Source organism: Gymnoscopelus microlampas, assembly GCF_963454915.1.
Source record: "Gymnoscopelus microlampas genome assembly, chromosome: 14".
Taxonomy (NCBI): Eukaryota; Metazoa; Chordata; class Actinopteri; order Myctophiformes; family Myctophidae; genus Gymnoscopelus; species Gymnoscopelus microlampas.
In genome coordinates this window covers 22,104,039-22,115,300 of record NC_139951.1, presented here as the reverse complement: position 1 = coordinate 22,115,300, position 11,262 = coordinate 22,104,039, and positions in this window count along the sequence as shown.

Here is an 11,262-nt window from a genome sequence, read left to right as displayed (position 1 = left end):
GTGTGTGTGTGTGTGTGTGTGTGTGTGTGTGTGTGTGTGTGTGTGTGTGTGTGTTAAGGGCAATTGAGAATGTGTGCATGAAAGTTCATTGGGGAAGAGTGTATGGGAGAGGGAGTGTGCATGTTTAAAGAGAAATATACACCCCGTTTTAGATCACGCCATAGAAAATTAGTAAGTCTTTTCACTCCTCCCAATCACGTTAGGCGCGTTGTTTAAGGACGTCAGGGAACGCTCCTCGTCACATTACGAGTTGTATGAATGAATGAGAAAACTGTATGAGTGAATGTGTATTGAAAGTGTTTGACTCTATAGCAGGGGTCTTCAACGTTTTCAGGCCAAGGACCCCCTAGCTGAGAGAGAGATGAAGCAGGGACCCCCTACTCTATATTGTATTAAATTGTGTTTCAGATTAAAGTTTTTTTTTACTTAGTCTGCTCTTTTTTCCCTCTACACCTATAGCCTCTTTGCCAAAAATAGCCGATCTACAAGCTCTCAACGCCTCGCAAGAGAGCTTGTAGATCTGCTATTTTCGGCTAATGTTCCCCTCAGAAAAGGAATTTTAGGGTTCAAGTGGTTAATGTTAAAAAAACGAAATCCTATCACACAAAGATTTGGCGGACCCCCTATAGTAGCTCTGAGGACCCCCTAGGGGTCCCGGACCCCCTGTTGAAGACCCCTGCTCTATAGGTTTGTATCGGCATGTATCTATCTACTTTTTTAGTTTTCTTATGTCAAACTCTAATCACAGTTCTATATTAATTTCCTCCTTCTCATCCCCTCCAGGCAAAACCATCGCTATTGGCAAAGTGCTGAAGCTGGTGCCAGAGAAGGACTAAATGCACTAGCAGTAGTATGCATGGAGATCTTCCACTGGTTATTAAGAGGGAGGCATGTTGCTAGAACCTACATGAAACAGCCACTATGCTAATGGAAAACACAGAGGAGATGGAGAATGAATGAATGAGTGTAATGTTGAAGTTAAAAGACTGAATCAGTTTTTGTGATCAACTACATGAAGAGACAAAATCCAGTGAATCAGCTTTCTCATATTGAGAGCTTAGCTATGCCACTAATGTAGCTATATTATAACCCCCCTCCCAACCTGGCTGATGTCACTGTTGCCTCGCAGCGCCATTTTTTTGGAATGGACATGGATGCATTGAAATGCATTTGGAAATGTAACGACACTGCTCTCATGTCATGTTGTTATAAAGATCAGACTTAGCCTGTGATTATCATTTGCTAAAAGAAAAACAACAACAACTCCATATCGAGAATTAAATGGATGTTTTGTTTTGTTTTTGGATTTAAGGATTGTTGTACCAAATTTTTAAATTTGGTCTATGTTCAATGCGATTTCAGTGGTTTATTTGATTTCAGATCACATCCCCTGTTACAAAAGAAAGTGGGAACACCAACACACCTGTTACATTATTAAGATGAAATAAACTATTTTACCGAAAAGCAAAGTGTGTTTTCTTTTAATGTTTCCAGCTTTATTAGTAGGATGATTGATTGGACCATTGATTGAATTTGGGACTTCCTCGTCAATGGCAATCAATTATTCTACTAATAAGGTTGAACTGTTTGAGGTGGTACACAGTTTTGAGGGAAGTAGGGGTGCAGGAATGTACACTAATTCACTGAGCATAGGTGACAGAGCAAGAGCACAGGTTAGAGTACTGTTAGATTTCTTAAGGTATACAGGAGTGTTTAATTTAATATATGTAATATATAAATGAGATAGATAGATAGATGGATAGTTAGTTCAGGGTGTGTATGTGTGCTGTGGTGGAAAGTAACTAAGTACATGTACTCAAGTACTGTACTTAAGTACAATTTTGAGGTATTTTTTTACTTTACTGGAGTCTTTCCAATTTCCAATACTTTTACTTCTACTCCACTACACCTCTAAGGCAAATATTGTACTTTTAGTCCACTGCAATTATTTGAAAACTTTATGTAGCAGTATGGGCGTTGTCCCCCACTCTGCCCAGGGCCCATCCTCCTCCCACTAATCAGTGGGCTGATTACCTGCAGTATATAAGCAGCACACACCTCTGCCCTGGTTAGCTGCTGTCTCATATGCGCGCGTCCTCACTAATGCTGGCCCGTTGGGCTTCAGTACTGTTGCCACGCTTGTCACCGGCGTGTGCATGTCCTCACTGACTTGTGTATCTTCCACAAACAAAGCTGGCCTGTTGGGCTTCAGTATTGTTTGTTTGTCCACCATGCATCAGCACAGGTATGTTTCTTTAGCGAGTGCCAGTGTTTTTGATTTAGTTATGTTATGGTCATGAACTTGACCGGTTGTTTTGTCATTTTAGTCTGTGTGCAACAACTGTCCGAGTGTCTGTCTCTCCATGAGAGCACCCCCCCTCGGGTTGTCTACCCCTGGCTGTGTAGGTGCGACTGCACCACGCAGAATGTGTCCACAGGCACTAACTGTGCGGTATGTTTAAATCTCCCTCTCTACTATTGCGTCATTGATTTTAAGTACTATTTATGGTAGGCTAACACACTGCTGCTTGTGTTTCCAGGGCTCGGTGAGGAGGAAACACAGCGCTGCTGCTTTGCCTATTGGTGTATAGTATATTACCACTGATTGACAGCCCTCGTTTTGGATGGCTTATGAAATTATGTTGTGTGAAACCCCTGTTCCGAACACTGTCCAACTGTAAATTGTGTTTTAATGTAATGTATAATCTGGGTCTTCACTAATGTACTGTTCCTGTTTTTAGGCCTGGTGCTGGGGACTCACGTTGGGATGACGGCCGCTCCAGAGGTAGTGGTAACCCCCTTGTGGTGTTTAGTTTTTGATGTGCTGTGTGTATTGGGGTGCTGCTGCCCTGGGCGGTCAGCCTGCCTCCCTCCCCCCAGCATTGGCCCATATGAATGTAGGCGACAGTGTATTACAATGTTCATCAATAGTGGTAATGCACGTTCATCCCACTGCATACAAATCTTTGATTTGGATGATATTTTATTGTTAATTAATAAAGCTCTGTACTTTTGTTACAACCCACGTATCTGCCTTATTTAATATTGTACATGAACTGTGTGAGGAGTAATGCATGTTTCAGGTGGTTTACTTCAGTTACATTCCTAGAAACTATTTCCTAGGGCGCAATTCCCTAGGTGGCGTAGTTGGCTATACATTAATATATACCGCCCTGTTACATTTAGTTACTTTGTACATTTTGATTATTATTTCAAAACATGCATCAACCACTTATTTGAAAATAGCCGATCACAATGGTGCGCTTGTAGATCTATTTTCATTTTTTTTTTATACATTTTGAAAACTTGTGAAACGGGACACATGAGTAATATTTTGATGTCTATACTTATGTACTTTTACTCAAGTAAATGTTGAATAGAGGACTTTAACTTGTAACAGAGAGGCAGTTATTATAGCATTATAATAACTGTACAAGTATTAGCCAGAGCACTGATCAATAGTCTATGGCAAGTTTGGAGGCAAGTGGAGACCAACCCCGGACGTACATTGGTGGTCTTTCAAATTAAAGTAGTAGGATTGTCTTTTGGCCTGTATTTGCTGTACATAATAGGCAAACCCGGCGATGAGAACAGCGACAAGGGATGCGGAGAGCAAGGCAAACAACAACCACCATGATAAAACCCATGGGGTTACTTCACCACCTGGATTAAATGTACATGTTGGAGCCGGAAGGAAGGTTCCATCGACTTGACATTTTGATGAACCAAATCCATTGAGTTTGAACTTTTTCCTACATGTGTAAGTCACAACATCGCCATAATTATACTGTTCTTTCAACGGGCTGTGCTTATTGGCGTTTTCAACGTCTGGCGGACTATTACATTTAATAACCTCACAAACTGGTCGTCTGTTCATCCACGTGCCATCAGCGCCACAAGTTATTTCTGTGGGACCAGTCAAGTTGTAACCAACATTGCAAGTCACCACAGCTTTGTCACCAAACTGAGTTCCAGACGGATAATGTATTGTTCCATTCTGTATGTAACCAAGATTGCCACAATCTGTCCTATTGCACATGTGTGTGATGGAACTCCATTTGCCATCAGCGCCACAAGTTATTTCTGTGGGGCCAGTCAAGTTGTATCCAACATTGCAAGTCACCACAGCTTTGTCACCAAACTGAGTTCCAGACGGATAATGTATTGTTCCATTCTGTATGTAACCAAGATTGCCACAATCTGTCCTATCGCACGTGAGCGTGATGCGACTCCACATGCCGGCTGTGCAAGTGATAGTTCCATTTCCTCCCTTGGATACGAACCCAATCTCACAGCTAAGCGTAGCTGAGGAGCCATGTCCAAACGTTTGGTTTCCGATGTCATCATTCAGAACCATATTTGGTCCTGTTGGCTTGGGACAGGGGACAGGGTGTCTGCATTCTGGGAGCGAAGCTGACCAGTCTGACCACTCACCATTCATTTTACAAGTTATATAGTCAGAGCCGACCAAGACTAAATCACCTCTAGTGCACTCAAGGTGCATGAAAGCCCCGTATTTATAAGGCTTTTTAGTACCGATTCTCTTAAAGAGACTTCGAGCCGGGAGATTTAGATCTGGACACTCGATGTCATTTTCATGTGCTGGACTTCCGGTTGCAAGGCCGAAGTGAAACATCACAAACACGAACAGGAGGATGCCCATGGGCTTCATTACGTCTAGCGTACAGGGCGTGTACGTATATGGATATTTATTTCTTCTAGCAGATATAGTAGACTCTGCTGTGTCACTTTGACATGTCATTGAATAAGCTGGGATTCTATTCATGCTGGCCACTGGGATCGCAAGAGGGAGGCCCGTCGGACAGTCACGCAAGCCCTGGAATCCTGGAGGTTCGACTCCGAGCCCAGGAGCTTCTGGGCTCCGCCCTGCCCCCCTCCCTTGACATTCTCTCCCGGAACCATCGTCAACTTTTCCGAGCGCGGCGCCCGGTGTTGGTGGCTGCAAGGGAGGACCAGGAAACAGGGGTTCATGCTGGCCATTGAGATCCCAAGAGGGAGGCCCGTCGGACGTGCACACGAGCCGGGCGAGGCCCCCCTCGGCGTCCTGGGGTTCCGACTCGGAGCCCAGGGGATTCTGGGCTCCGCCCTGCCCCCCTCCTTTGAAATTCGAAATAGGCATTCACGTTAAGTATTGAACCCGTCTGATGTCTTTTCTCTTTCTTCAGTTTATCTTCTCAATCCTCTATCTGTTCTGGTCTCTATCTCAGACAAACTGCAGCTTAAAGATATCTTGATTTAATTATATCAACGGCATGTGCTCTGGTATGTCGTCATACACAACACACACCGTAGTCATGGATGCCTAACAATGCCGATTTTGCACAGGCATCCCTGCAGTTTGTCCATGGACTTTCTTATCCTTCAATGAATGCACACAAACTCTGCATGAGTGAGTGTGTCATCTGTGTATCTCCATATGTGGGCATAAAGGGACACAGGCAGACAGACAGACAGATAGAGATCTCAATATATGGGCATAAAAGGGACAGACAGACAGGTACAACGGGCACTATGACAAGGGGTACAATGAGTATCATTTCCTGAGTAAAGCACCGGCCTAGTCTCAGTGCCATTTAAGAGAGAAATGGCACTAATGCAGTTAATGCTACATCATTGAAACCGTTCTAATGCTAATGGCTATTAATAATTGAACCTATTAGAAGTAAAAGGTAAGCATGCTCCTGTTATGCGCTCAAGATTTGGACAGGAAACTGGAAGGTGTTTTATGTTGTGTTCAATAAGACTTGTTTTCTTTCATGAGTTTTATTAATACTCACAGCAACTAGTTAATTCAAGGCTTTCTGTTGACAATACTGGCAACTTCCTGGTAAATGTGCACATAGAGACCCTGGACCTAGTACAGGGGCTGGCAGGTAACAAAATGCCTATACCAATGTGCATTGTTCTACATCATCCTTCTTTAGTTTTCATGCCCAACATTACAATTGAAATGATAAATATAAAATATTAGTATGTTTACCATGGCACATTTGGTGACGACAACAAACAATGTATACCTTATGGCAGGGGTCTTTTCACGTTTTCAAGCAGGGACCCCCAATCTGATGGGGAGATGTAGCCTGGTAACCAGACGAATCTGCCATTGCAAAAAAAGAATTGCCCTCGGCAGATTTGGTCTGGCAACTCTCAGTTGTGATTGGATTTCACTCCCTCGGAAGTAGCGAGGGACCAATCAGGCCCAGTATACAAAATATGGGGCTGGTTTATCACCAGAGGCAAAGATGGAGCAGGGACCCTCTACCTCGTATATTGTACATTTGTATAAAATGGTTTCATATGTATAAACATACCATGTTATTGTGCATTCAATACTAAGCTATTCAAATAATAGACAGATTAATATATTCATGCTTTTATTTTAAACATACATCTACAAGATACAGTGAGTAGGGTGGCCGTGCCACTGCCATTTCATATATTATTAACCAAGAACCAATGTCAATACGATCAACAATCTGCATAATAATCATGTATATAAGCTATTCAAAATGGACCGAAAAAGATTGCCTATTAATGTCACTGCCATGCATAAACATACCTGTTGAAAACAATACTGAGCTATTAAAATAATTGTCAGATTCATGTTCTTATTTTTAACAAATGTGAATGTGAGGATAACACCTTCTGCCTCTATTTATCTGTTTTCTACAATAGGTGGATTCATGTTATTGTGTATTTAAAGACAAATGGACATTTTTGAAAAGATAATTAAAGTCTAATCAAGCAACAATTTTGCGGACCCCCTGCAGTACCTCCGTGGACCCCCTAGGGGTCGCAGACCCCCTGTTGAAGACCTCTCTGCCTTATGGGTCAACATTCTAAGCAGGTAAATACATTATGTAGTACAAAACGTGTGTAGGCCTACTTTGTCATAAATCTTCATACATTTTACAGTAATATGTTTTTTCTCTTTTTCTCAGCTCACATTTAGCACAGTCATGGTTGATCAGGCACCAATCCGATGGCTGACAATGGGCAATTGGGCCGTGTTTGGGGAAGGGACGCCGGGCAGAGAGGGTGATCTTTGAGGCGCTATCCTCCCAGTGGGGGCTCCTCACTGGCAGGTGAGCCAGTAGGGTACAACAGAAGTGGCAAGCAGTGGAAATAATTAATTGGCATAGCAATGATTGAGTACAGGAAATTATGGGGTGAAAACAGAAAAAAAAGAAAAGTTGGCTGCCAATATGCAAGTTGGCACATGTGAAGGGCCCGTTGCTATGATTGGAGTATGGTTACAGTAAGACCATGGTTCAATTATCAGGTATGATTTCAGCCCTGCCAAAAAATATCATAACTCAGATATGGTGGAAAAAAACTGTTTTAAGGGATCTAACTCTAACTAAGGGATCTACAATTCAGTAAAACATAGTTCCCAGAATTTGTAGAATGTGTTTAGAAACAGCATTTCAGTGTTTTAAATGATCTGTTGAAAACAAACACAATCAATCACAGCACAGTGAAGTACATGTTCTATTAAGCATAAAGAATATTAAAGGAAGTCGTAAATACATCAGTCACTCATTCTTCTTGAAATTCTCATCATCATTCTTTCCCTTTGTCTGAAAGAGCACAAATGTCCACCGTAGTCCACACTGGTTGTCAAACACTTTCATGTCATGTATGCATAGTATGAAATGTCCCTCCCCTGTCAGGTGACAAGAAGGTCAGTTGGCTCTCATGCATTGAAGGAGGCATGAGCTCGGCCCTGGCCTCCCTTGGTTGGCAGAGGGAAGGTAGTGCCCAGGATTACACGCTTAGGCATTGGCACCAGGGTGAGAAAATAGGGGCTACAAAATCGTGGGATAAAAAATTAGGGAAAAAAAGAAAAGGCAGATGTTTGCAGGACAAAGGTTTTTCCTTGGCCTCTAGAGTGCGCATATAAAGTTTTACACAGATTGGTGCAGTTATACAGTAGGTACTAACGAGAATCAGCCTGTTATAGCACCACCATGAGGCTGATTTGAAAAATTTCAAGTGGCATTTCTTCCTCAGCCTAGTGGGAATGTGTGTGCAAAATGTCACGCAAATTGCACACTGTGTTCATTATTTTGCATTTTGTTCAAAACAGAGCACTCCTGCAAACTTTGGAAGCCAATCTTAGCCAATCAGGATGGAATGTGAAAAATCTGAAAGACCTTTTCTTTTTTTTCTTGTGTTTTGTTTGTTTTGTTCATTTGTATGATGTGTATGGTATGTCTTGTCTTGTTATAATCGTTAGTAATGTAGTTATTGGTTTGAGAATGTTCTTGTGATGTCTATTGCATGTCTTGTCTAAAAAAGTTTGCATCATCTGTTGAAAGAAAATTCTCTGTTTGTTTGTCTACAAAAGAAAATAAAGTACAAATCATTAAAAAAAAAGAAAAATCTGAAAGACCTGTTTCGTTTAATTACTATAAAGATACTGTGTATCGATTTGCGTGGGGGGGCAAGAGGTGTATTTACATTTCAGAGCTTCTCCCCCAGGCGGATCTGATCCAGTAGGAACGTTGGCAAAGGAGGAGCTCCACTTCTGCTGGGCTTTGGTGCAACAGGGGAAGGACGTCCACTTCTGGTGGGCTTTGCTGCAGCATTCGGAGGAGCTCAACATCTGCTTGGCTTTGGCGCAACAGGGGGAGGAGCTCCACTTCTGCTGGGCTTTGGTGCAACAGGGGGAGGGGGCGTGGCCACGGTGTGATGGGGAGCAGATGGAGGTGGGGGGCCAGGGGGTGCCGGGGGTGGAAAGGCAGGCGGGGGTGGGATTCCAAAAGGCAGCTCTCGCTGTGGAGGAGCAGGGTGTGAAGGGGGTGGCGGGGGTGGAAAGGCAGGCGGGGGTGGGATTCCAGGAGGCAGTTCTCCCTGTGCGGAGGGAAGGCGCATGGAGGTCTGGAGCTGAGGGAAGGGCAGGGTCGTGGCCACTAACAGGACATACAGAGAATAAGAACAACAAACATGAGATATTATTTAATTGTAGCTCACAATTAGGTGCTGAGTAATGCATGTTTAAAAACTAAAAAGAAAGGTCCCAAAAGTCCTCACACATTGGAGGGCCCCCTGGGAATTTTCACAAGAATAGATAGCACCTGCTGTTTGAATGTGCTTGAGGCTGCATGTTTATCATTATCTGTAACCTTTGTATACGTATGGTAACTATACTTTTATGTATTTGTCTGTTTCACTTGCTGTGCCGAATGCCCTATTGCAGATCAAACTTATCCCTAATGGCAAATCTACTGACACATTCATGTTATATTTATCAATAATGTGTATCATGCCTTCTTAAAAGGCCCTGAACATGTTCCTCTGTCTCATTAACCTCTTCTCAGGCCTGTGTGGGCACAGACTAGGTTTGGTTGACAGCTCCCTTACACTCCTGTTAGTTCTGTTGCACCTCTAATGGCAGGTCACCCACGACTCACATAGCCCTGGGTAGGCAACCCAGCCTGGCAGAGATCTGCACTCCGAGGAGAGCACTTTAGCACTTTTGTAGTGTTATGATATAGGATAGTGGTTAAATAAATGGAGGATTTCATACCAAAACACGTCATCATATGTAGAAAATATCATTAATTGTTATAAAACAGGGGAAAAACGTTTTTGTTTCAGGTACTTATATACAACTCGGGCAGAGTTATGGCAAGCTGCCCCTCTTAATATGGCAGCAATGTTGACGGATGGCCCCATGCAGGGGCCAATGTGTTTTTATGTATAAATAAACCTCCTCAATGACCCAGATGTGTCTGCTATATACTGTAGCAGTTGACAGTGATTTATTGTGTCAAAAGCTCATGAGAAATCTGTAAAAACAGCATAAATGTAAAGTTTTGGTGTTATTATTGAGCAAAATCTGTATTAAAGCCATGTCAGTTGATCTGTTAGCCATAAAACCATTGTGTGAGATTTGACGATTATCAACTGGGAAGCTGGGCTTTGCTTTAAACATTCTCCTCCTCAGAGGGGAGTGCTTTTCACCAGAGTCCGGGAATCTCAACCTGTCGACAACTGTTCTTACCTTCTCCCTCCTGGAAGAAGGTCTGCTCATGCCCATCGAAACCAGCTTCTCGTCCTCCTCCCATCTGTGAACATGTTGAACAATGTGGAATTGATATGAGCAAGTCAGTGATGATGACATCTCAAACATCAATGACATAGAGAGGCTGACCTGCTGATCTTGAGGAATCACCATCTCTGGGGCCTCTGCCTGGTCTCTCAGTTCTGTGCAGCTCTTTCTGCATCTGAGTAGACATTTTGAGAAAGAAAAAAAAACACCTCAACAATTGTTTACAGTAGTTAAGTTAAATGATTAAGAAATACTGTTTAATATTTCTCAATGAAATTTCTAATTGAAACATAAGAGAGATTATAGAGATTGTAACACTGCACCTGAAAAGAAGATGCAATATGATTGCACTCAGGGCCACAACACCAACCGAAGACACAATGGCGAGGATGACTGTCAGAAATACTTTTGTCTTTTGAAAGGCTGGCAAACAAGAAAAGTTGCACTATAAAATCACATGAAAGAGAAATATGTATGTAGAAAAGTGAAAATAAATGTTTCCTCAAAGCAGCTCAGTGCAGTACAGTACTTACAGCTCACAAATACAGTAGTAAATGTAGTCTTCATCTCATTCAGATGACTTGCTGTACAGATGTACCTTCCAGAATGTTCAGTTGTCACCATTGGAATGACGAGAGTGGCTGTCTGATTGCCACTCATCAGAGGGGTGTCGGATCCAAATACAGTCCAAATGACATTCGATGGAGGGGAGCTTTGGGCCTCACAGGTAATGTTCAGCGTACCATCTTCTTCCACTATGGGTTCACCAATTATTCTGGGATGTTTCAGTCCTAGTGGCACAACAAACACAAATGTGTTCATGGGTTCATTTGATTATTTCTACACACAGAGTTAAATTAGACATAATAAAAGTAACACTAGTTACTAGCCTGTTCACACTAGTTCATACCTGTGACTTTGATGAGCTTCATGAGGGAAGTCCTTAGTTCTAGAAGGTGTCCATTCCATTCACCGTCAACTCCAACATGAAAGGGTCCAGACATGGAGGGGCTGAGGTCATCGATGCGGATACTGCAGTTCTTTTTGGTTAGATCCGTCTCCAAGAGGGACACTCGACCCCTGAACTGGCCCTTACCTGCATTGACATCCTCAGAGTCGAAAATGACGTCATCCTCCAGACTGACAGGTGTAGATTCACGCTTCATCAGTTTTATAGACGTGGC